The sequence below is a fragment of the Aythya fuligula genome, chromosome 11, assembly GCF_009819795.1.
Source record: "Aythya fuligula isolate bAytFul2 chromosome 11, bAytFul2.pri, whole genome shotgun sequence".
Taxonomy (NCBI): Eukaryota; Metazoa; Chordata; class Aves; order Anseriformes; family Anatidae; genus Aythya; species Aythya fuligula.
This window is the reverse complement of record NC_045569.1, coordinates 5,912,586-5,938,922: the sequence shown is the minus strand read 5'-3', so window position 1 is coordinate 5,938,922 and position 26,337 is coordinate 5,912,586. Positions and strand designations below refer to the sequence as shown.

Genomic DNA, 26,337 nt, shown 5'->3' with positions numbered 1-26,337 from the left:
ACCCTATAGAGCCTTTGTGCATTCATCTACGGGATGAATAGTGTAGATGAGTGGAAAAACATATAGATGGCCAGTTAGTGTGCCTCACAAGGTGACAAATAGCTGGTATCCTTCGTCCCACCTTTCTTCTGAAGGTTATATAGCTTGTGCTTAAATATCTTCTGCCTCCTGTTCAGAAAAATGGGACACAGTAATATAGCATCCAGCCTGTCTCTTGGAGCTTGATGAAGGGGATTATCACAAATTCAGTTAGCTTAAAGTTTATGTGCTAACTATTCTGCATTAGTAGCTTGTGTGCGTGTTCTTAACGTTGATGCTGGACATTCTGCTTCAGAAAAGACTCGTTCCTACAGAAAATTAGGGAAAAGTTGCTACCTTAGTAAGAAGTTACAGAAACCTGAAATAATGCTCTGTATCTCTGTTCTCTTCTTAGACTGTATAAGGTACAGCAGAGAGTCATTCTGCTCTTTTTAATAAAAAATTCTGACACCTTTGAAATCATGCTGGCCAGCTTGAAAAAAGTGTTGAAATACCTCAGTAGGAGGGGTAGTGCCGTTCGCACAAGTTGTACATAACTAGAGATAAACAAGAATCGTTTCTTTATGATTTTTGAATGTTTTTGAGTCTCTTTCATAATTTTGTTCATTGATTTAGGACTGAAGTTTTATTTGCTTTAGGGGAAATGGGTTTGGAAAGAAAGCAATCTCTGGCAAGTGAGTGTCAGGTAAGAGTGGCACTGGGGGAGCTTCTTCAGTTTTAAGACATTTATCTGAACGGCTCTTGATGGGCTAAGCTACACCTGAATTTGGAGTTAAAGATTCAGAGGAAGGAAGTGCTTTTCATGTCTTAAGCTCTTTCTGAAAGCAGAAGACTGGTTGCTTTTCTTTTTTGCATAAAGTGCTGTTGCTTTTGATATGCAAATGGTGAACTGTACCGCATAACCTCAGTCTTCTAGAGAGCAAAAGGAAGGGCAGAGAAAAATGTATGTGGTGCAGGAATTCAAATGACAGGGAAACAGGGTTCCTATTCTCTTTGACAATTCAATCTGAAATTCCAATAAAGCAAAAAGAGAGCAAATCGGGTTGGACTGTGAGGGCAGGGACTGCCCTGTGTGATAAGGGACATCTGAGAATTTCTGCATGTAATGAATATAAAAGGTAGCTGAGCTGACTGAATGTTTAAGCAGCTGGAGTGAGCAATAATAGAACAGAGTGGGCTGTAGCTGAGCGACAGCTCATCATATAATCATCATGTTTTCCTCTTAGAACATCTCTGAAAAACAAGAAAGATGGTTTAATTCTTTTTTGTCTTCATCTAACAAGCAGATTTTGAGTAATTATTTTTTGGAAAATGTTCAATGACATCTAAGCTATAGTTACACATACATATTTTGAGTGATGAGAGTTATTGTCTGTGGTTCAAAATATGTTCTCTCTCCCTCCCCCACCTCATTAAGTCATACGGAGTATTTCCCCTAGTCATTTTTCCTTTTCCTTAATCATCTTCTCTTGTGCAGAGGTCAGATCTGCTCGGCTGGCATTTCACGATGCAGAAGGATTTGGTTAGCAAGGCGCAGGCTTCTGTAGCTCTCAGTGTCTGTGCTGCTCTCTGTTCCTTTTGCCACCCACCCCTCACCCTGGAAGCTGCCGGTAAGAAGCACAGATGGGCAAAACTCACAGAGCTTTGCCGAATGCAGTCAGTTGAAATTACCCTGGCTCAGCCATACTGTATTGATGAGCCAGACTGTAGGCCTCCTTTCTTCTAAATGCTCAGTTTGAAGAAGCTGACTGTGGAGAAATGGTGCTTCTCTGGTTATCTAAAGCAGTACCAGGTTCCTAGTTGGTACAGAAGCTCTCACAAACCTCGGAGTCTTTTACCATGCATTATTGGGAGAGTGGCAACTAGAAAACTGCTTTATTTGGTAGGATAAGGGGGATTTAAAGAAATACAGGTCTTATGAGATGAAACAAAATCACCAAGGTTTTATGCTGCGCGTCTTCAGGCAGCAGTACCTAGTGTGTGCTCTAGCTCCGTGTTGCACTTTGCTCATCCAGTAGTGACCAGAAAAGGCCTGTCACACCTGAACAGGTACTTTGAAATATAGCGTAGTAGCTGTATTTTGGAGCTTGCCAGGTACCTAGAGGTGTGTGGTATTGTGAACAAAATACAACCCTTTTAAAAGTGAAATTGCATTATTATTTGTAACAGTGGAGCTGTCTGTGTGAAATCGAAGTATTGAATCGAAGTATTAACTGCATGAAGTTTAACAAGGCCAAGTGCCGGGTCCTGCACCTGGGGCGCAATAACCCCAAGCAGAGCTACAGGCTGGGAGAGGAATGGTTGGAAAGCTGCCAGGCAGAGAAGGACCTGGGAGTGATGGTGGACAGTCGGCTGAATATGAGCCAGCAGTGTGCTCAGGTGGCCAAGAAGGCCAACGGCATCCTGGCTTGTATTAGGAACAGTGTGGCCAGCAGGGCTAGGGAGGTGATCGTCCCCCTGTACTCAGCTCTGGTGAGGCCGCACCTCGAGTACTGTGTTCAGTTTTGGGCCCCTCGCTACAAGAAGGACATGGAGGTGCTTGAGCGGGTGCAGAGAAGGGCGACGAAGCTGGTGAGGGGCCTGGAGAACAAGTCCTACGAGGAGCGGCTGAGGGAGCTGGGCTTGTTCAGCCTGGAGAAGAGGAGGCTCAGGGGCGACCTTATCGCTCTTTTTAGGTACCTCAAGGGAGGCTGTAGCGAGGTGGGGGTTGGCCTGTTCTCCCACGTGCCTGGTGACAGGACGAGGGGGAATGGGTTTAAGTTGAGCCAGGGGAGTTTTAGGCTGGATGTTAGGAAGAACTTCTTCACTGAAAGGGTTGTGAGGCATTGGAACAGGCTGCCCAGGGAAGTGGTGGAGTCACCATCCTTGGAAGTCTTCAAAAGACGTTTAGATGTAGAGCTTAGGGATATGGTTTAGTGGAGGGCTGTTAGAGTTAGGTTGGAGGTTGGACTCGATGACCTTGAGGTCTCTTCCAACCTAGAAAATTCTGTGATTCTGTGATTCTGTGAAAATAAGTCTAGAAGGGTAAAGTGGTGGCAGTGTTTTTCCTATGAAGTCAGCAAACTGTGTGGTTGTTGCAGGGTACAAAAGAATAATTTGAATAGCTTGCATTTTGTATTCTTTTGGAAGAGAGAGCAGCTCAGTTTGTAATTAAAATGTATTCTGTTTATTTGCTAAAGTTTGTACAGCTCTCTCGCAACAGCTTTTCCTAATGTACTCTATCACTACAGTGTCTATGTGCTTCTAAACTGCTTCGCTGATAGCTTTCAGAGAAAGTTAGTAATACAGCTTTGTTCAGCCACTGTTGTGATCTTTTTGCAAGTGTACAAAATTTGTAAGCAACTTCTCACAGGAACTTATTGCAGGTAATTAAAAATAGTTGGAAATTAAAATGCATTTCATCTTCTATCAACTAGAAATGAATGAAGGATGTTATTTAAGACAGTAAAAGGCAACATATTGTATGCCCACAACATCTTTGCCCCCATGTCAAAAAGAATTGTGAATAGGAACGTTGATTAGTCAGATAACTAGTGATTTGGCACCAGCTCAAGATCTACCTTCTTGTACCAAAGTCTGAGAGGCTCATGGGAAACAATAATGAAGAACAAGGGAGGTAGATTTATATATATGTGTGCACACGTGCATGAGCATATATAAATAAATACTTCAAATTTAAACACGTTATAATATGAATAATGTTTCCTAACCACAACAAAGAGAATCTACAGGTGAAAGTCAGTTAATTTTAGCATCGATTAAAGGTGAGAGGTATTGTTTGATCTTCTCCTGAGATTTTTGCTTGCTTATTAACAGAGGTCGTGGTATTTAAAGGATATTTATAGATGAAGTTCATAGAAAACTCTCTGACCTTAATGAAGTTAGGATTTCTTCCTGTGTGTTCTAAAAGATCTCAGAAACACTGCCACGCTGGTGACGAGGTGCTGCTTGCTTTTGTGTGAACTATGTAATGGAGGCCGTAAAAGTAATCACGTGAGTAGATTTGTATGGGTTTAAACTCGTAACTTCAGGACTTGATAAATGAAAACTTGATTTTTTTTTAATGATAACTGTTTTGAAACATATATTGATGCATTTGCTGACTTCGTATTATTGACAAAATTTTAATGTTTTATATTAATAGTAATGTGAGGGAGGAAAAAAATAGGTTATAGTTTAACATTTGTGGTTTAGGATACAGTGCAATTCTTGAGACTTTGTAAGAAAATGTGAATTCACATGCTGACAAAATCATGGCAAATCGTATTCAATCTCTCAGTATTCTTCACAAATTCATGTTTTAGTTCACAAGTAATCTGTACTTGAGCATTTTATGTAGCTCTTGTTTAATTTTTCATAACATAAGAACACAAAATTAATGTTTCAGAAAGTAAATTGGAAATCCTACAATTAGCTGACTGAGGGGAAAAATGAATAAAATTGGAATTGTCTTGGTGCTTTTGTAGGTGTGGCTATGTGGCATCATTTTATTTCCCAAAGCTTACTATTTTAATGAAAGCAAGGCTACAGAATGAGCCTTTATTGAGCTAATAACTGAAATGAGACACCTTTGTGTTTAAAACACGTTCTTCATGAAGTTGGACAGGAGCTGTTTGTGATTATCAGGCTAGGCTATTTGAATATAAAACGTAGCTCTATTTTTCCATTCGTTTTCCACATATTGGAGGTCCTGTGGTTCCTATTTTGTACTGTATTTTAATACAAGTGTATAATTATGTTACATAGTCAAGACCTACTTTTGGAGTTGAGTTCAGTTCCATGCTGTTTTCACCTTCCAAGACAATCCTTTTAACCAATTTGAGAATTTTGACTTTGCAATGGCAAGAGAGAAAAAAGTTACTTATTTGATGATGGGGTTGGGGTTTTTTTTTTTTTGTTTGTGTGGTTTAAGTATGTATATAATAAAGTGTAGGTGTTCACGGTGTTGGGGGAAAAAAAAACAACACACAATTTTTATGATCCGGTGTTTCTCAGTCCTGTTTACAGAGACATGATATGGCTGCATTTCTGACAACACAAGAGTCAGATTAATGATGTGTGCCTATGCAGTCAAATGATTTTTTTTTTCCTTACTCTTGGTAAAACATTCCTTGGGTAGTAATGAAAAGGGAGATGTGTGAATCCACTGTTGTTGCAGCAGTTTTCTAGGCCAGGTAGGATTGTTGCTATTTCCACAGCATTTGTATGATTGCTAAGAAATGTGCAGACGTGCATTAAAAAATTTCTTTGAAACACAAGCTGTGTACAGCATGCACATAAGGCCCTTGGACCTAAGCCCCAGCTTACTTTTGTACTGTTAAAGGTCAAGAGTGGTTTTTCAGCTGTCACCACATCCGAGCGTAGCTGCCTGCTCCCCCAGGGCCAGCAGGGCACCAGCTCTGCAGAGCAGCCTTGCTGTTTGCCCTTGGTGCAATTGCAGTGGGCTGCCCTGTAGCCAGCTGCATTGGAGCACACTGAAGCTGTGGATCTACAAAAGAGCTAATCCTGAAGGTCACTGGCACCGAAGAGAAGAGATTCTTCACCCCACTTGCTTCGTGCTGCCTACTTTGTACCAGCTGTGGTGTTTTTGCAGACATTTTGGTGATTTGATTCATCCAGCACAAAATTGTTTTCTACAAAAGAAAAGTAGGAGGACTTCTGTTGGCTGAGTGAGCCAGTGGCTCTCAAACCACTTAGATGAGCATCAGTGTGAGTGGAAAGGAATGAATGGCACTAAGTAGCCCAAAGCAGAGCAATAGAGAAGAAAGAAGAATCCAGCCTTTTAAAGCTACTGGATTTTAGCATAATTCTTGAGACAGTACAGACTAGTTTAGCTAGGAATTTTTTTCTTCCTTGCTTTCAGCTATGTCTTCAGCTGTTTCACAAGCTGTCAAATACCTACATAGGTGGTAATATTTAATTAAATGACATGGCTATGGCTTTTAGAGGAATGTTAACGTGTTTTCTAGTCTCTCCCTGCTGCACATACCCTTTCTGTCACTACAACTGGTTCTAGCTGTGCAATGCCTAACTCTTCTCATTTAGGTGCAAATCTGTTAATGTAGCAACTAGTTAAAGTAGGGGGCAAGCCGGTATGTTTGTGTTAGGCATTTCACGAAGTCAAATTTGAAAGGCATTTGGAAATGACTAACAGCACTTGCTGTAACTTTGCTATCATCTTGCAATGGTTAAATTCAAGTGATGGAAGTAAACACGTGCAGGACATGAAGGTGTAGAAGATTTTCCTGTGCGCTTTAGGGGGGAAGTTGTGTTTTCTGTGACTTCTGATTGCTTGAGCTGTCACTGCAGATGCTAAGAGCAAGCAGTGATGTCCATAGTGGAGATCTTTTATCAGTCTTAAATTAGAACTTTATACAAGGAGGCAAACTGCCGCCCCAAATTGACACATGCTACCAAGAGCTTAAACTGTAAATATGCAGTAAATCAGAGCTTAGACAGTGATATAACCAGTGTATTGGTATTAGGGGTCATATAATCAAATGCAAGAACATACAATACTTAACTTGACTGTAATAATTTCAAGGTATTACTAACATTGAAACCTTCTCTAATGATTAGGGAGAGATTTTAACATCTTGGTTATGGCATAAATAAGACATGTAATTTTGAAATCATTAATTACCTTTATAGGAACTTCCTGGAAATGTTTGATGTTCTTTCCATGAAGACTCTCTAGTGATTTCTTCAGTTTGAATCTAGTGTCATTTGTTTTTCTCGCATTATGTGTATATAATTTTGACATGCTCATCAAGTAACTGAGTGTAGAATTGAATACAGAGGTCAAATTTATCATTTGTATTTGCAATTACAACTTCATTAGAATCTGTAGTTCACAATCAGAGACAGCTATGGCTTTTGCTGTGTCCTGTGCATTGAAGGAAGATTTTTGTGACTGCTTATCTATTGTTTGTGCTGTTGCATGAGTTTTGCCCGATGAACACGAGACCAGTGCGTTTCCTCTCATTTCCCCAGCCTGTCTTACATCCAGTGGATGCGTGCAAGTGTCCAGGGATGGTTTTAGCAGGAGGGAAACATATCAGGAGAGATTTTTCTCTCTCACAATCTCTTACATACTCCTTTTTTTGTAGTTGTTTTTAAGCTCACATTTTTGCTATCTAGAGGGAGCTTTCTTCTGGCTATATTTGAAGTGCAATGTAACCGGCTCTTTTTAATGGCCCTTGAGAGGAACAAATGGGCACTTCCATGGGCAGAACTCAGGACTATAACTGGTACTTCCACATGTGCTCTTTCTAGAAGCGTTAACTGAGTTTTTTGAGTGTCAAGCAGTTTGGCAGGATGTGAGGGCATCCAAGCAGTGCAGCGGGCTTGGGCTCTCATTGTTTCTGCTGACGGCATTAATGACACACCACTGGTTCTCAATGGGTCGTGTGTGTGACGGTGATGTGTGTTGTGAATGAAATGTTGCTGGTGGAAAGGAATCGGACAAACTTTGGGATCTGGAGCACCATTCTTCAGCTAGGAGAATTTTAGATAAGTGTGTGTACTTGTTTGATCTGCACATAACAATGTAAACACTACAGTGAAATTGGAGTCTGGGTAGTCATATTGAGAGGTCTGGAACAAAGGCCTCAGCAAGAGTGAAAGAACTGTCTGGACTATCTCTTAAAAACCTAATGAATTTGGCATTTTTGATTGGTTTTGTACTGCTGGGAATCAAAGGTGCAATATCTTAGAATGTCGATACAGCTTTTCTATGGACTTCAACAGGCATTTGTAAAAATGCAGGTGTAAGGGCCTATCTGCATGGAGTTACACATTTGTTTTACACTCCTAAATGTCAGATTGTGTGAGCGCTCCTACTTCCCAATACTCTAAGAACATGGAGGTTGCTTACCTCCTCCTGGTAAAGTTACCAAAGCTGTTTTCCTGTATTTGTGGATTTTACTGGAAACTTGGCCTTCGATAGTCCCTGAAGTGTGTTAGGTGGTTGACACATGCAAACTGGTGAAAAACTCTACTGAACCTGGAAAACAGGCAGAGTCTTATGGCTTCAAAATATCCAGTGGAGGTGTGCTATATTGAAATAAATTTGTGGGGCAATGTATATACCAGGAAAAAAATAGAGAGAGTAGAGAAAGAAAAATAATTCGTTAGTCTCGTTTTTAATTAAAAAATGTATGTAACAAATGTGTATTTGCTTCTATAAATATGAGTAAATATATATACATATATGGAGTTAAGAAAAATGTATATAGAGAAGATAATGTCATATGCTTTAACTAGGAGGAGGAATAAAATATTCAAAGATTTGGGAGAAAGCAAATATAAGAATGATAGCCATAAAAACTTCACAAGATGTAATGTTTTAAGACCTTGTTTAGTGGTACCTAAGAGAGAAGTCAGGGATCAGAAATAATTGTATTTGGTCAGAGTATTGCTAACCATCATTTTCATTATCTTTAAATGGTAAATAAGATAAAATGCTTGATAAAGTGCAGCATGCTTACATGTGCGTTCAGGAATCAAAAGATTATCATAGAGTGTTTTGAACCACTCCAGTCTATAATTCATAGTTTAATATTGCGGATCATTTCAGACCAATCTTCAACTGCTCTGTTATTCGTTTATTTTAAATCATAAAATATTTTGAACAAAATCAGTAAATCTCAATCTGCAGGTTAATATTTCATGAGTAGAAAGGGACTAAATGTACTGGATCAGCTGTTGTAATTCATTCAATTCTGTCATCAACATGGAACGTACAGTCAAACTAGAGGAAAATTAGATGTCTAAACTAGATTTGGAGGTACAGTGTCTTTGGTTCTCTGAACCAAACAGTAAAGGGGACTGCATTCCTAAAATGTTGTCATATGATATACATATCTCTGCAATGGTAAAGCAATCTGAATCTTACAATATACCATTTGGGTTTGTCAAGTTATCTTTTAAGATCCTTGCATCCATATTAATGTGTGTCAGGGGTCAGACAACATTTCCTTCCAGAAAGCTTCCTTTCTGTGTTTCTATTTGCTAATGAAAGTTTAATTTAATCTAAATTGGATTGGGCTATGGCTGAAGTTCTTGATGGACAAACTATTGTGATCTTAACAGTGGCATAGTGCAGGGCTTCTCACTATCCTGGGAATGGTCAAAGCTGGAAGAAAGAAAGAAAGAAAGAAAAATTCTTTCTTCATGATAGTGGTATAGATTGAGAATTTGGGGTGAGTAGTGCGGAAAATAAATGGATGCAGAGTAGTACTTTACAGTGTTACTTTTGAAGACAGTAAAACATGTTCTGGTTTTCTGTCTATTCTCACAGGCACATGACACTCCAGAGCTTCAAAATCAGAAGTAAAATCAGCTGGACAGTTGCCTCCTGCCTTCCTAAATAGGTAAACATACTAAAAACAGAAACAGAGGCTTGTCTACCTCATTCCTGTGAGTAGCTGTAAACATCCCTCCCACCCCCTGAATTAGCATCTGGCATTTAGTTGTTTTGAAATGCTGAACATAAGGGCCTTGCAAAGAAAACAAGAATTTAATTTGCCTCATAATTGACAACAATTAGAGTCATAGAATCATCTAGGTTGGAAAAGACTTTCAAGATCAAGTCTGGCCATAAACCTGACCTACCAAGCTACAACACTAAACGGTATCCCTCGGTGCCATGTCCACGTATCTGTTGAATACCTCCAGGCATGGGGACTCCACCACTTCCTGGACAGCCTGTTCTAATGCTTGGCCACCGTGTCTGTGAAGAAGTTCTTAATGTCCAATCTAAAAATCCTATGGTGCAACTTGACTGTTTCCTTGTATCATATCACTTTCCAAATGAGAAAAGATACCGACACCCTCTTTGCTGCAACTTCCTTTCAGGTAGTTATAGAGAGCAATGAAGTCTCCCCTCAGCCTCTTTTTCTCCTGACTAAACAACCCTTTTTCCTTCATCAGTTTATCATAAGTCTTATTTTCATAAGTCTTATTTTTTAGTCCCTTCATCAGCTTTGTTGGTCTTTTGTCCACACATTTGGCCATCTCAAGATCCTCCTTGTAATGAGGGGCCCAAAACTGAATGCAGTGCTTGAGGTGTGCTCTCACCAGTGCCATATACAAGGGGACAATTACTTTCCTAGTCCTGCTGGTCACACTAGTTTTGAGTCAGGCCTGCCTAACTTGATATCGTCTGTTAGTGAGGATACACTTGATCCTCTGATCAATATCATTGATAAAAAAAAAGTTGAGCAAAATTGGCCCAGTACTGAGCCTTGGGGAATGCTACTGGTGACCCACTACAAGCTGGATTCAACTGCATTTACTATGACTCTTTGTGAACTGCCATCCAGCTAGTTCTTCACCCAATTAAGTGTAGCCAACCAAAGAAACCAGCTAAAATTATTAATAAGCTAACAGCATGCCTATTGCGTGTGGCAACATAGAGCTGACAGATGATGTAGTAGTACTCATTAAATTTATCTGTGCTTTGTAAAGCTTGGATGCTAATTAAGTTCCTAAACCATCCGTATCATTGTCCTGTTAAACTACTGCAGGATTTGACCTGTCACTGTGGAAGCTCTGTTTTGGGCTTAGTTTTTTGCTTTTATATTTCATAGCAGTTCATTTTGTCGTACCAGAATGGTGCAATCCATTTTAAGACGACAGTGAAAGATTCCTATTGCAATAACCTTGGTAGGGACAGGGAAGTGAACAATACATTTGTTAAATAAGCATTATTTTTCTGATTATCAGCTGCTGTAAATTGCCATTTGTTTGCTGACTTCTTTGTACGTTCTTTAGGAAGAAAGTGGGAATACTGGTGTGGTTGCCTGCATCATTTGCTTGACCAAAATGAGATAAGGCATGCAGGAAAGAAGGGTATTTTGGCAAGTAGAAGCTACCATGGTGAGTTGCATTTTATCTTTGATTATGCTGCAGAGTTTCTCAGTGATGCTAAATGCGTTATTTAAACCAAAATTCATATGAATGTTTCTACTTCTCTGGAATTGTGTTGCACATAATATTTCCTTGGCAGCAGCGCTGACTTGAGTTCTTTCCTACTGCTTCTTCCTCCCCTGCCATTTTGGGTCCACAGAACTGCTTGAGGGAACTATCAATAAACAAAAGCAGCAAAATAAATGGAGCTGAAAATAGTTCCTTGCTACCATACACACAGAAAAATATGTGTAACTATGGCATATATTCTTGATTTGACACCACAGTGTCTGTCTTGAACATGCTGCTGACAACTGATTACAAAGTAACATGATTCTTTAAGTTTTTAGGTACTAAATACCGTCTAAAACTGTAATAATCTGCAGGGACTCAAAATTAATTAATGATATTTAAAGCTAATATGTATTCGTCAGCTCCACCTTTAAAATACTAGTAGTTGCACACTGTACGTGTGTATTCTTAACTAAGCTCACTAATTTTTTTAGACATGTGTGTACTGTATAGGTGACCACTGCTTGAAGAAAAAAATCTTAAGCCGTCATTCAAGAGGTTCAAAAAGTACAATAAGTCAGATTCCTGGGGCCACGCTTGTAAAGTATTGTCCAAAAGAGCCTTTGAAAAATGGCTTATTAGGTGACCCCTGCCCATTCTGAAAATTTGTAAAGCAGGATATTGAGGATATAATCAAATGTTGCAAGAGAACTGAATAAAAATTCTGCATTCTTGCATTTACTAAATTTGACTACAGGAAGTTACAGCAAGCATATTCTTCTAGTGCCTTTCAGCATGTACATGTATATTGTTAGGGGAACCACGTCTTCTAAGCCATACAGAGTTTAAATGTTAAATTTGTCTACTTTCTCTTTACTAAAATAAACAAGATTTTATAGTGTTCTCATATAAATATAGAAGACTTCTGTGCGTATTTGTGACTTAGGAGGCTTTTCTTTTTAAATGGTTTGTTACTGTATTTGATATGGAGTGTTCCATAACAATTTCATAATGTGCACCAGTAATCATGTTGTGAGATTATTTTGTTTTCTTGGGGATTGGGAGTGGGTGGATCTTGTTTTTTGACTACTATCAATCCTGATGATTTTTGGATCATAAAAATATTTTTTTTTTAAGGATATTTTAAGGATGTCAGTATAACAAAATACTTGGGAGAGGTTGATTTTGCATTGCTGCAAAATGTGTATTTCCTGCCGTTGTTCACTGTGATTGTCAAGAAGTCTGTACAGAACAAAGATTCATAGCACTGCAGCGTGGAAAATGTAACTGTGTTGGTGCAATTTTGTCTCAGTCAAATATTTAAGTCTAACCTTGGGTTTGAAATTCACTGTAAATAACATTTTCCATGGCAATGGGAACTAATGAACTCTATAAGTACATTGTCTTTGTACCCAGTTTTGGGTTCATTTGGGATTCACTTAAACAAAAGTAAATACTAATTTGCTTCTTTTACTAATTACTAATAATTTGTTTAATAAATATAGTTGTAAATTGTAGGATGGATTCTCAGAACTTTAAGGCAGTCTTCTTAACCTTTGTCGGTGTGAAATTAGATACCTTTATTATGACCAACTTCCATGAAATATGCAAACTATCTCTATAGTAGACTACAGCACTTTTAAAGATAATTCAGTATTTATGACTAAATTACTAAGTTGCATTGGATATGTTGCAAAACCATCAATTTGATATTTGTGAGCTATCACCTTCACAAGAGGTGTTCATATAAGCAATGGTTTGATTGTATTTTGACCCAAGCATTCCTTGAGAAATTACAAAAGCTGTATTTAATATCAAGTGGACTCAAGCATGTTTCTTAGAGCATATAGATTCTTCAGGTGCTTCTCCATTTCAGAAGTGGGACTTGATGTGCCAAACTATGTTAAGGCTCCTGAGCTACCGCTAAGCTCAACACGAAGTTTTTCTGAACTCCACCATCTCCTGTGGGAGCTCAGTTTTGTTGAGGGTTAAGAATTGTTTTAGTAAAACCTTTGGGATTCTTGCTGAGAATTTCATAAATATCCAGTTCAATCGTGAAGAAAATGCTGTGTGCAAGTGTTGCCTATAGACCTTTCCATCTGGGACTCTTGTCACCTCAAAAGTCCTTGTGGGCTTGGGCACTGCACTCAGCATTCACCAGTCTCGGTCTTTCTCCTTGGTTCTCAGACTAATTTTATTTGCCCTTGCCAGATCACCAGCACTGAACAGATTGCATTGCTGAGGCAAAGTCCATCCATGTTAATGGCTTCTTTAATCTTTTAAAAGTAATTATTTTATTTGGGGCAGTGACTCCAGAAAATTCTCAAATCTTGTTAGTGATAGTGGTCAAATAGAGATCACCAGGGCCTGCATAAAATGAGTGAGTCTCTACCGTGGCTGCTTTGATGCTTATCCTCTGCAAAGAATTGGAAGTTCTGATAGCTTTTAATTTGTTTTACACATCTGCCCCAGCAGTCTGCTGTCTCCTGAGGGGCTGGTGATGGTGTCATCCAAAGCATAACAAACTACCATGTGTAGGCTGTAAAGAAACTGCATTCTTTGGGGCTTAAGAAATATCCCAGAACTTTCTGGTAATGAGAAAGTGGTTATCAGAAAACAAATCTGATTTTTAGTTTTCTGATGGAATTTGATACAGGTTGTAGTGCAAAATAGATGCATGTTATTCCATTTTATTTAAATTTCTTGGCTCCTGTTGAAGTATGTTTAGCGAAGTATTTTGTTTCACTATGTTCTCTTTGGTTTTGCAGTTAACTGAACACGTTACCTGTCACGACAGGCAGCTTACTCTTGAATTCATCATTTGGCAGTTACTATTAATTTTAGGCTAATTCAAAACTATGTACCATTTGATTGTCTTATTTGAATTTCAATATTGAATTTGTCATAGGAATCCTCATTAAGATACAATTAATAAAGACTAAGTGCTCTGTGAGGATACTCAGGCTGCTCTGCCTAATGTGGGTGGAAGTAGAAGCCTGTTTTAATTACAGGCCATGCTCTATTATTTTGAGATTTAATTGCTATTTGGATTGGTTATTTCTATAACTAACTATTCTGAGACAATTTTGTTACATAACAACAACAGTATTGTTATTGTATGAGGTACATATTGTCAGTGTAAACACATCACTTTGCTTTTTCTAATGTAGAAAACAAGCGTTTTAGTTCATGCTCTTTACCTCTGGTATATGCCTTTACGAGCTGTGTTATTTATTTCATCAGTGTGAGCTAGACTCATTTACTTACCCCTCATGAAAATAAAATACTTCTAATTACTAGCAGTAGAGTAAAATACTTTATACCTTACTCTGTAGTCAGAAATGTGACAAGCTACTGTTGCAATTTAAACTCAAAGACAACAAATCTTCCTAAATTATGTGTAGGTTTCTTCAAATATAGCTTCCTGAGTTGGTTTACCTTGAAATCGGATAAGCTTCAATGCCAGTGTAAGGTAGGGAAGGGAGCACATGCAGTCTGGATGATGGGAGCATGGCCTTCTATTATTATTTTTTATTATTTAAATAACTACAGCTTTGTAGTCAGTGTGGAACTGCACTTCAGACAGCGAAGGAAAGATCAGAAGTTAAAATAAAACTGCCAGTTAGCACATGTAATAACGTTATAATGTAGGGAATGGTGATGAAAATACGGTCTTTGTCTTTCTGCAAGCATTACAGTTTTATATAAGGCAATTAGAAACTCCAAATTTCTAATTTATTAAACCTTTAAAATGAGAACAGTTCAAAATAAAAATGTCATCTGTTAAGATGCTGCAGGGCACTGTAATAAATTCTTAGCACTGCAGAACCTAACTATAACCCAAGCTATGTTGAAGTTCAGTCAGATTCAACTACTTATAAATTAATATACTTTGTGAGCTACTACTTTTGTGAGGACAAAAAGAATTTCAGTTAAATTGGACCAAAAATTATTCATACCTGGTCTCTGTTTCATTAACGTGTGGGGACAGAAGGTGTATGGATTGATAAGTTGGTATTGTTTATATAGCTAGAACAAGTAGCCGACTGATACATGGAAAGAGAAGGCAGAGAGTAACTTTCTTTCTTGAGTAAATCATCTCCTTTCATGTTTCCTCCTGAATTACCTCCATAGATTTCAAGCAGCAAAGGCAGATGCTGTTGGTTTCATATTGATGTTAGAAATCTCTGCATACATTATTCAGAGAATAAAATCCTTCTGAATAACAAAAATAAGTTTCAGTGTAAATTAGGCCAGTGACATTCTAAAAAAATCTCTCTATGGAACAGTTAATTCTTTACAGGGGAGTAGAGGATCTTTAACGCTCTTATAGGCTGAAATGATGTTTGGCAAGTAGTAGGCTTTGAGACTGAAAAGGGTCAAACACTGCAATTAAGTTCCAGACATCTATTTCCTGATCACGTTTTGCTAAGCTTGGAACTGAGTCAACATCCTTTGCAAAATGTGTACTGCATGTAATTATGTTCCATATATCGTTTCACTGGAGGCTGGGAGATGTGATTGTTCCATTTGTGTTAAGTTATTTACTGTTGCTGTTTCATAAAAATGAATTGCACACTGGTGATTTAATAAACTAGCAAATGCCTTATTTATGTTATTAAAAAGACAAGGATTAAAAGAATGTTTTATTGGAATATCTTGGTTGAAAAGTTGCGTAAGACATCTGATATTTTTTTATGGTGGTGTATTTTATTTTGTGAGGGGAATGATCTTTTTATGCGGAAAATAAAAATTTGCACTCTTTTTCAATAATTGTAGTTAACAGAGACTTTAATTTGTACAATGAAATCATTTCAATCAATTTTCATTGCTTTTTAAAGCTTCTGCTAGAATTGCTTGATACTGTGATGGTACAAGACAATGCAGATACCACCCAAGAGGAAGCCAGTTGTCTCTTCTCTTTATCTCTTACTGGGTGAAGCTCTGCTAGTCGCTGCAGCTGGTTATCAAGAACAGATTTTGCAGTAGGCAATGACAGAACTGTAAAATACTGAGGGACACTCGTGTGTTCTTCAATGTGATCTGACTTATCTCCAGTACTTCTGGTGAAACCGGAATGCTCTGGAAGTTAATGAAGGTTGGAAGCACATGTGAGGGCAGTAAGACTCAGTAAAAATAAAGTAGATGGCTGTACGTTTACTTTGTCTTATATCAAGTTGTTTACAGTATAGGAAGGACAAGCACTGGGGGAATTCCCAATATGCCTCTAAACGAATTGTATTTGAAAGCTGGAGCCAAGCAAAGCTGTATGTAAAATAGCTTTCTTCTTTAAAAGGTCAGCTTCTAAAAAAGCAGGAATGAAAACTGGGATTATAATTGATTAATGGGTTTAGTAAACTGTGCTATGGTGAAAAGAAATTCACTGTACCTGTTCATTTCCATGCCATGTATTTGAGCCAGTGAGTCAAGATTTCCAATTTGTCTTGCAGTTGCTGATAAATAGGGCTAACAGCTGGCTTTTTAAGGGGACACAAAGTGATAAAATAACTTCTGCACAGAAAAACAAGCCCCCCAGAAATGATCTCCTTGTTTTGCGGTATAAGGACACACTAAAATATGTATAGTTAGTATTGAATTGTTGGTATAGATACTTAAATTCTATGCTGTCATTTCTGTAATGTCTATGAATTGATCCAACATGTTATAAAATTGATTGCATTTTTTATGCAATATGTATAACAGAATATTTGTATGATGTGACTTTAACCATCTTCTATAACCTAGGCACCCAAAATAGCTAATGCAGACTCCAGAGGGCAACTGGAGCACCTTATCTACATCTGTGTACTGTCCTGGGAGAACTTCACATCTCCATTTGTGTATTGATTTCTCTGGCAGAGGCTAGGGGCTCTGAAATTCTTGCAGTGTCTTTTTCCATCACTTGATAAGAAAGGGTAAACCTTCAACTATGCTCTTAGGATCTGCAAATCAGGATTATGCTCGGCTGGAAATTAAGTTTTGAACTCAGACGTCATTGGAGAGTGTCATGTTAGCAAACTGACAAGCATGTAGCCTTGAACTGGTATGAAGTGTCATGAAAGGGGGAAAGCATTTTTAGCCTCGATTAGTAACAAATGAGACTTTGCCCATCTGGCCATGTGTTGTTCCCAGTTTCCCTGTAACCATTGTGCAATTTGAAAAATAGTTAGAATTGTGTAAACTAATTAATTAGTTAAAAATTTGTGAAAGTCTGTGACTGCTGGAGAAGAAAGATGGAAATTACAACCTTGCTGATTTCTGTGCTCTTTGACAGCAGTTGTCTGGCTGGTCAAATGCACACGTGTTTCTGGACTGCCTCTGGGATGTGCTGGTGGTGGCTGAAGTTCAGGGTGTAAAGGACACATTATGTTTTTTTAAAAAAAAACAAAATTAAAAAAAAAAAAAAAAAGCAAGCTTCCTTCTTTTTGCTACTCACAGGAAAAACTTCCTGTGAAGCTGATAGGGTTTTACAAGTAAGTTTCGCACATATCAAATTGATTCTGTGAATTCACATTAGCTGTGCCTCAAAGCTTGCCAGTATTTGTGTGGTGTTATTAACTGAAGGTAGATAGATGGGTGCAGTCAAAACTGAAGAGATCCTCACCTGCAGTGTTAAGAACTGGTTCGTGTTTCTCAGAAAAGTTAGAGCTGTTTGTAAACCCGGAAGGTCACTGACTTTGTGCTGCTATCACACTTGTGCCTCTTACTGCAGCTTCTGGGGTGCTTTCAGAATGAACTTGAGTTTCATCTTCCACAATCAACAAGTGTTTTTTTTAAGTGTCCTTTTGCAAGAATACTGGCTGTTATTTCTTCACAGAAGCAGCAATTTGCAAATGATGTTTGAAGCTAGGTCTTTCTCTTCACTGTCTCTCTTCAGAGCAAATAATTCACGTTGTGTTGTTTGATACACGTCGGCTAGTCATGACCAGGAGAAAGTTGAGAAGCCTAGAGGTGGGAGCAAAAGTGCTGTAAAAACTAAAAACCAAATTTCGTCTTTACTTCTCTGTGCTGTTTTTTCAGACTGTTTGAAATACAGATAGAGGACGAAAAGAAGAGCGACTGCAGTTCCTAGCTGCTCTCCCCATTAGCACTCTCCAGAGCAACACATGCTCTGCATTTTCTCTGTGTTCAGCAAAGGCAGGGTGAAAGTCTATTGACCTACTTGCTATCCTTTCATTATGAACATTACTTTACTACTAATTTTCCATGACAGGAAGGCCAAGTGTTGTATTATTCTAGTAGTTCAGGGGCTTTCCTCAGTCAGGTTTCTTAACTAAGAATCTTAATTTTTTATCTCTGTATGGAAAGTGAAGCCCTTACCAAAGATGTTGCTTGCACAAATGCATCTGTCTTCATCTCATTAGTGTTTAGTGGATAGATGTATTCACAGAAAGGACAGAGAAAAATGTGAGGAACTCCATCACTTGGTGAATTCATGAAGTAGTTTGGAACAGGTCTGGCTGCTCAGGAAGACTTCCCTGGTCAGCTTTCAGTGGTGACGTTCTAACAGGGTCTGGCCTCCAGGAGGTAAGGTGTTATGTGAAAGTTGACTGCTTTGCTGTAAGTAGCAATGGCAATTGTAGTAGAAATTCTCTGAATGTCATTCTGTTTGAGGGCATCCTTCACAGAGCTTTCCATTCCATCATTTGAATTGCAGAGAAAATAGAGACAGATTTTCAGCTCCCCTACTGGAGGTTGTTTATCTAATTTTGGGCCTTTTGGCTATGGCTTTACTTTAGGAGACTGACAGTCTAATTTAATCAAACAGATGTGAGTATATGCAGCCTATTCAATCACATAGGCTGTGTAAAAAAAAAATCGCAGGTCAGATTCAGGGCTGTTGGAAGTTGCCAGGGAAATTTTTTGCAGCTCAGTCTCTTTTGGATCAAATCTGTTTGTGAAGGTGATATTTTTAGTTCATGGTATTGGAAGGGTCTTGTCTTTAGAGTTCCTAATCATAGAAAACATCACTGTTGCATGTAAGAAAATATTACCTGGTGTGCATTATGTTGCATATAACTAGATACATCTCTGTATCATTACTTAGAAAAAAAAAAAAGCCAAGTACTGGAGGTATGAGCTTAGTTCAGATCCAAGTTTAAACATGTGAGTAGTTGATGGTAGTGACATCCCTATTTTCCTGACAGTACCATTTCTCCTTTGATGCTAGTGCTTGAAAAAACAAATTATTACCAACCAGATAAAATTCAGCCTGTACCTTTTACATTTTAAAGCATTATGAAATGCCCATAGGTTTGCTTTTCTCTCTACTGACTGCAGCTCCAAGAAATTAGCTTGTTCTGTCTGTCATGAAATGGAGAACACTTGCAGTTAAGTGACTGGTTCAGCAGAGTGAAAATCAAAAGGTTTTTTTCCGAAGCATTTGTAAATAAAAGAACAGCTGACTCAGATAAGGAAATATTGCACATGATCACTGTCTGGCAAACTGACTGATTTAGTAAAAAGTTTACTGACATACACAACAAAAACATTTTTTTTCAAACAGGTTTTTGCGAAATGAAGCAGAGAAACGAGCTATCCCGTTTCTCTGCTTCTCGTCCTCTGATCAGTCATCCATTCAGCCACCATTTTGATCAGCCCAATTAGTTGCTTTTTTAAAGGTGATGGAAGAGCATGGTTTGTAGCAAAATGTTGTTTTTCCTCTTCTATGTGATCCACAGTCTTGCCTGTTTGAGCATTTGCTGTAACAAACAGTCCTGCTGTATTGTATTGTGGGACCAACTCCCCACCTTGTGTAATAGCTTTTCTCTTCCCCCCCCACTGTCCCTTCTCAGCTGTTTGTACTTTGTTTGACTTGTAACTGTAATTATAGATAATCTTTGAAATCATCCCTTTTCCACCTCCACATCTTTTTATTATGAATCAGGAGTCATGGAATTCTTTTTCTTCCTTGATTTTCTGCCGAATAAGCAGACCTGCTAATCGGGAAGAAGAATTTTGTGCTGTGCTTCTTTGAAGAATTTCTGTTGAAATGACAGTGCGTATCATCCAAAGTGACAATACCTTTTTTTCTAAAAATAAACAGCAACAACTCCCAGTCAGCTTTGCTATGCATTTAGTTTCAGCTCAGCAGCTAAGCACGTGTTTTGATCCATGTCTTTAAAAAATAATAAAATGTGTGAAAGAGAATGTCACTGTGGATAGCTTCAATGATTTGATTTTTTTTTTTTTAAGGCATGATGATCTATTCCAGTTTATTTTCTAGGGCTTTTTTAATGTAAAAAGGAGCCAAACGTTTAAGATAGTTTTAAAGATATAGATATATATCTAAAGATATATATTTTAAAGATATAGATATATATAGATATATATCTATATTTTTAAAACTAATTCATTTTGCAGTAGATTGAACTGAAAGATATTTGTGTGCTGAAGCTTGCAGTAAGCTATGCAGAACAAGTTCTAATTCCTTAGTGACGTTGTCATCAGGTTTGATGACTAGGCTCAAGGGGAATGCAAATTCTTCTGTATTTTCCCCTCCTTTTTTGTCTAGTAGTCTATTTTTTTTTCAGGGGAGATGGTTCTTTGTTTAAGTTTACAGGCACTGTTTTTATATGTGAGCTTGGTACATATGTTAAAAACAACAGCAACAAAACAGGCACCTTTATTATTTGCTTTAACTGTTGCCCATAGACATTAAAATTCAGTGTGGTGGAGGGTTTTTGTTACCCCACCTCCAGGCTTATTTTGCAATCAATAGCAATTTCCATTTTTTTCTGGCTTCCTAAATTTCCTGTTTCACACACTAATATTTAACTCCAACTGTGTCCTGCTTTTCATAGTACATAATAATAGGTGATGATGACAATGACAATTAGAACTAATGGTCTACTTCTTAGAGACACTGAATATCCACTAATCCCGTTTAAGTTATTCAGAAATACTCAACAGCTCTAAAAAATTAGGCTGCACCTTTTTTAAATCAAATTTGACCATCTGTTAGCTGCCAATGCTTTTTTTTTTTGTTGTTATTTACTGTTTTGTGTGTTTCCTTGTAACACTTTCCTTGATGCATCAGCTTCCAGTTTTTCTTGGTGAACCTAAATGTCCTGTTAATTATGATTATTGTTACTTTTTAAATTGTCTGAATTACAGTAAAAATTTAAAAGGCAGAGGTTGACAATTGTTATGACTGCAGAGGTAGCTATTTCTTACTTGCAGTGAGAGAAAACTTAGAATGTTACCAAATTGATTTGACTAAATGAAAAAACGATTTTCTTGCTGTTCAGAGCATTTAATGTATTCATAAAATGTTGATGAAGAGCCATTTTCAACACTAGATAGTTTCACAATGGCCACGTTACTGGATTTTTGCTTGATAATGGAGTGTAATTTATAGTTTGTGTATATGTATAGGCCTAAGTCTGAAGAAGTTGCAACATGAAGAAACAATGTGAAAGAAAACAGAATTATGATAGTACAGAACTTCTTTTGCCTTTTTAAAATAATAATAATATAAAAAAGAAATATTTAATAACATGACAAAATTAGAAGTGACCAAGCTTGCTGTTTTGGTACTTCAGTGATGAAAGTTTTCACCTCTTCCCATTGTGAGTAAGAGGTCGCTGACAAGGTTCAAAAATATATATTTAGCACTTGTGTTCTCCAGTAATTTCTATACTAATATTTCACAGCCGTGTAGAACTTTCATATGCTCTTCATACTAACTGGACTAACACTGCTAGCATCCCCAGAGGCTACTAATCACCAGCTGGAAGTTTCAGTCAGTTTTAGAGCAGATCATACTGAAACCAGAGGCACCAAAGTTAACCCAGACATGCTGCCAGACACCTGTCAGTGGCAGACTCCATTCCCTCTTCCTGTCAAGGCTGGTTCCTCAACAGCATTTTTAGCTGAAGAAATGGCCAGAGTGAAGAAAACCTGAAGCTTTGCTGGAAACAGTTAGTTGTCAGAGATGGCACTGCAAATCCACTTTCTGTAGGTACTTCTGTAAGTTAACTCTGGTATGACTTTGTCAGTTCTAGCAGTCCTTCAAACAAATTAATTTAAACTGTCAGGGACTTTTTTTTTGATTATCTATCCACTGCAACTGTGGCTGCATGTGGATGTTGGTCACAAGCTAGACTAATCAGTTCTTTGAAACTTGTCATTTCTATTTAAGAAAGACCTAAGTAGTGATGGTGACTATCCTTACTCTAAACAGATCTTTCTTCAGATGGTCTGTTACCAATCACACTTCTTAAATATTACTGCTTCATTATTATTATGCATTGTGTATCCTTCACATGTTGCTTGAACTAAATTCTATCCTTGCAAAGAACTGGCAGCAATGCAACTGTAGGTAAGCCTTGTTCTAAATAGAGAGCTTAGGCTAAATGAGCCTAGCCTCACTAGAACTAAGAACCAAGGCAATGTAGCTTTTGTATTCTCCTAAAACTACTTCAAATCCCATGCTTGAAACAAAACTAATGGAAGGGACTGCACACTTGAGTCTTTGTGTGGAGGTGCTCATCCAGGTGCAACACAATGATAGTGGAAGAGGTTTTCAGAGCTGTGCTGCTGGTCCTAAGCTACAGAGAAGATGGTAGGAAGTGTTTTGGTCCTGTTTCAGAAGAATTGAATCATTAGGTCCCTTTTGAGTTTAGGGCAAAAATTACATGTGAGTCTTAGAGAACTGAGGCGGAGTGGAGGAAGCTTCTTCAGCACCTTGGCTGTGATTACTTCCCAATATTAGACAGAAATAGGGAAAAAATGAGAAAATTATTATAAGCATTCATTCTTAATGAAGAACATGGTTATCTGGCCTCAGATGATTTTTGAAATACTTATGTAACATCCTTAATCTGTGTTTCCTTGTTTTCTTTGTCAGCTTCCCGTGGAAGTTATTGCAGGCACCAAACAAATGTACTAAGATGAGTTAAATTTGTCCCCATAAAAATAATTGCAGATGAGGTTACTCTACAGCCTGAACCTTTTCATAGCTAATAATTTTATGCTGTATACATTTCTATATATTTCTCACGGACCAAATTGTGGTAATATGGGGAGCATTCTTCAGTTTATTGGATCACTATGCATAAAAATACAACAGACAAGAGGAAAAAAAGTTGCAAAGCTGTATTCGTTGAATCTTAATAAAATAAACTGAGGAATTTTTAAGTGAGAATTACCATTTTCATGTAGGATACATAGCCATTAGGATATTTTTGTACATTCATAATTCATATTTTTCTTCATTTTTTTGGGTTGTGTCCAAGCAATCTGTTTAATGCAAACTATTGCACACAGTAATTTATCTGCATTGATAGTAGTGTATCCATTAGGCTGTTGGTGTCAAAAGTAAAGTTGGTGCTTGACAGTGATAGGTATCATTCAAATAGTGCAGAATAAATGCAATGATTAATATCTTGTCTTTTTTTTTTTTTTTCTTCCAGATTTCTCAGGAGACACAATTTTGCTTATTCATACCTTGTACTGTGGCAAAAATGGATTATTTTCATCACCAAAAACCAGCAGCATAACACCCATCCAACACTTGCCTCAAGGAAATCTTATTTAAAGTCTGTTCAAAGTAAGTCAAATGAAAAACTTGCTTAAAGGTAGCTCTAATCTGCTGTGTATCTATTTATGGCTCAAGAACAAGCAGCCATAACAAGAGAACTAATCTTAGCAGTCTGGCTTTTCAGCAGCAGCTGTTTGTTCTTAAATGAAAGTATTGGAGGAAATAACTTGCTGTAAAGCAGAGGTTGAGGTTGAGCTACTTCCTGACCACTGCATGCCAGTGCGTCATACCTGTGTAGTCTGTTCCTCTCCCCGCAGCCCCAGTAGAAGTTTACTGCAGTATGTAGCAAATCAGACAATATGGGGTTATGCATGAATAACACAATCAAAAAGATTATCTGCATTGTAAATGAAGACTCAGATTCACGTTGCTATGACAATTTTAGAATTCACAATGTAGAAATAGTGGGCTATTTAACTCAAAATGTAAGAAACAGCAAGTGTTTGTGCTGTTTTTCATTGTGTTGGTTTTTGAGCTGCTTGCATTTCATGGTGCCTATAGGCCTAAGTGTTGCATTTTTAATGCAATGTGAACTTAAAAAATAAAAACTAAAATTAAAGAAACTGCATGTTATTTCCAATAATGATTATTTGGGTATCTTGCATTTTTTTTTAATTATTTTTTTTTACCCCACGTACTGAAGTAAATTGTATGCATGCAGAGTATTTGCAGAGCATGTAGTATTTATATGTTAGAGAAAATGGTGCGGTTAGAGCTTTGGCCAGCATACCTTCTTTATCTGAAAGAAGGATTAAATCTAGAGGAATACGTTCAGTATTTTAAAACAGTATTTTTTTTTGTAGCAGCATCAGGTAAAATGTGTAAGGCAAAAATAACGGAAAAAATCAAAATGAGGAGAAAATCTACAGTGTTCTAATTCCTTATATTCTGTAGAGATGTGTTCTAGTAGAAGAGGTATAGGTTACTTAATGAAATTGTGCATTTAATAAGAGGCCTCAAATTGTATTTCTACAGCAGTGCAATGTGCTTCCTACTTCTTTATCACTCTCATATAAAAGAATAATTGATACTTGAATTTGACTTAAAATGGAGCTCTGTTTTAGTGACATTCCATTTTTATCAGTGGCATTACGTTTATCTCTTGCACTGCTGCCTTCTAACAGAATACAATTAGGACATCGTGAGGACTTGTGAGTATAGTAAGGGAGATGCCGTAACTGTCTTATGTTCAGGCCCTTTATCTGTACATGAATACAAAAACATTACAGCAATGTAGTTGTTCTATCCTGAAAAAATACTGATGGAGGGATGTGGAGGATCCTTACCTGGAAAGGTTCTGTTTCCTGCTTGTTGGTTTATTTCAGTTCTAGACCTGTTTCCATGAACATTTATCTGTGATGGTTTTTCTCTCTGACAATAACATTTATAACACTGTAGTGTTACTAAATGCTTCTGAGGCTCTGTGAAAAAATTGTAAAAGTGTTCCTGCAGAATGGAGGGGCAGTAACACTGCCTGAGCAGGTGCATTAATTCCCCTGTGTGCGCATCTGGAGTGGGGCTGGTGCTGTACTTTTGGCCAGGCTGTTAGCAGCGGCACGGTGCAGGTAGAGCACCTCTTGGGCCCCTTGCTGTCAGTGACTGGCGGTGGTTTAAGGGGAGTCTGGTGCTTTAATGTATTGAGTGTTTCTAGCTTTCAATGATGATTTTTCAGTGGGAGTGTGCCACAGCTTTTAAGCACAGCATGATCTTTTCAGTCTTTCTTTTCTACATTCTTTTATCTTAGCCTAAAATATAAGGTCCTAACCTCTAATTCTTAAATAATTCTCAAATGATGATTTAGTGGAGTCCTTTATCAGTAGCTGTAGCTTCAAAGAATTCAAATAAATAAACGAGTAGTAGATGTTTTAAATAGTATTTCTGAAAGTGAACAGTCTTTCTCTTCTCTTGGATAATAGTACTTTGCTGCTTCCCACGGGGGGGTCATTGTGTTGACTGAGGATTCTTCAGCACAGTTTCCTGCATTGTCTATTTTTCCACTTCTGTGTCAAATGTATCGGTTCAGGGCTCATCTACACAAGATACCAAGGAGAATTGATGCAAGTCAACTAAATGTAGGAATGTAAGGAGGACAGCTTAAATCCCACCAAGTGTCTGTGTGCACTCTCCCATTCATTATTAAAGTGGCCTCTAGTGAATTTAGTTTAATCCACTTCAAAGGCAAGATGAGCCAAACCAAATTAAGGCCCCATTTTTATTCCCAGATGGAAATGTTTGCAAAGGAATTTAATGGACTTGGACAAATCCAGTTAAATTAATTTGGGTTGATTTTCCTGTGTCGCATTGTGTAGACAAAACCTTAGTAGTAATGCCTTATTGGAGCTTTTTTTTTTTTTCTGTCATTCTTCACCTTTTATTCCTATAACGCTGGTATTTTAAAAAAGATATTTGCTGATAATTGTCTTAGTCACTAAATGCTGTCTTGTCGTCTTACATGTCTTTGGAATCAACCTTTTGTAACTAATTTATAAAGATATGACTTTGCTCTCAAGTCTAATGCATATTACTGTATGTTAGGTATTTGTTACCATTTGGGCTATTCCAGCCAATGCCTTTTAACTCATCACTGCAGCTACATCTCAGGATCTCAACCATCCAGCAATGTTTTAAAGTGTGTTTTTTTGTTTGTTTGTTTGTTTTGGTTTGGTTTGGTTTTGTTTTAAACAGGTTTTTCAGAATTGTGTGGTTCTGATAGTATTTAAGTGTTGACCATATGTCCCCTTTATAATGCAATTACACATCGTCTCTTAGTGGAGTGATTTGCCATTCTGACAGCAGAATGCAGTAAGGTGCAGCTAATTTGAATGAAGGTC

At 37.7% G+C, this 26,337-nt stretch overlaps 1 protein-coding gene across 3 annotated transcripts in view; it reads left to right on the top strand.

The window, feature by feature from the left end:
* Positions 1 to 26,337, top strand: part of OTUD7A (OTU deubiquitinase 7A) — a 113,118-nt gene that overhangs the window by 37,979 nt on the left and 48,802 nt on the right. For 2 of the 3 annotated variants that reach the window (XM_032194657.1, XM_032194655.1), the window contains exons 2-4: positions 9,341 to 9,413; positions 10,816 to 10,920; positions 23,379 to 23,515. The gene's annotated coding sequence lies outside the window, so the exon portion shown is untranslated. The remainder of the gene's footprint in view (positions 1 to 9,340; positions 9,414 to 10,815; positions 10,921 to 23,378; positions 23,516 to 26,337) is intronic. The other variant, XM_032194656.1, reaches the window with a different exon arrangement.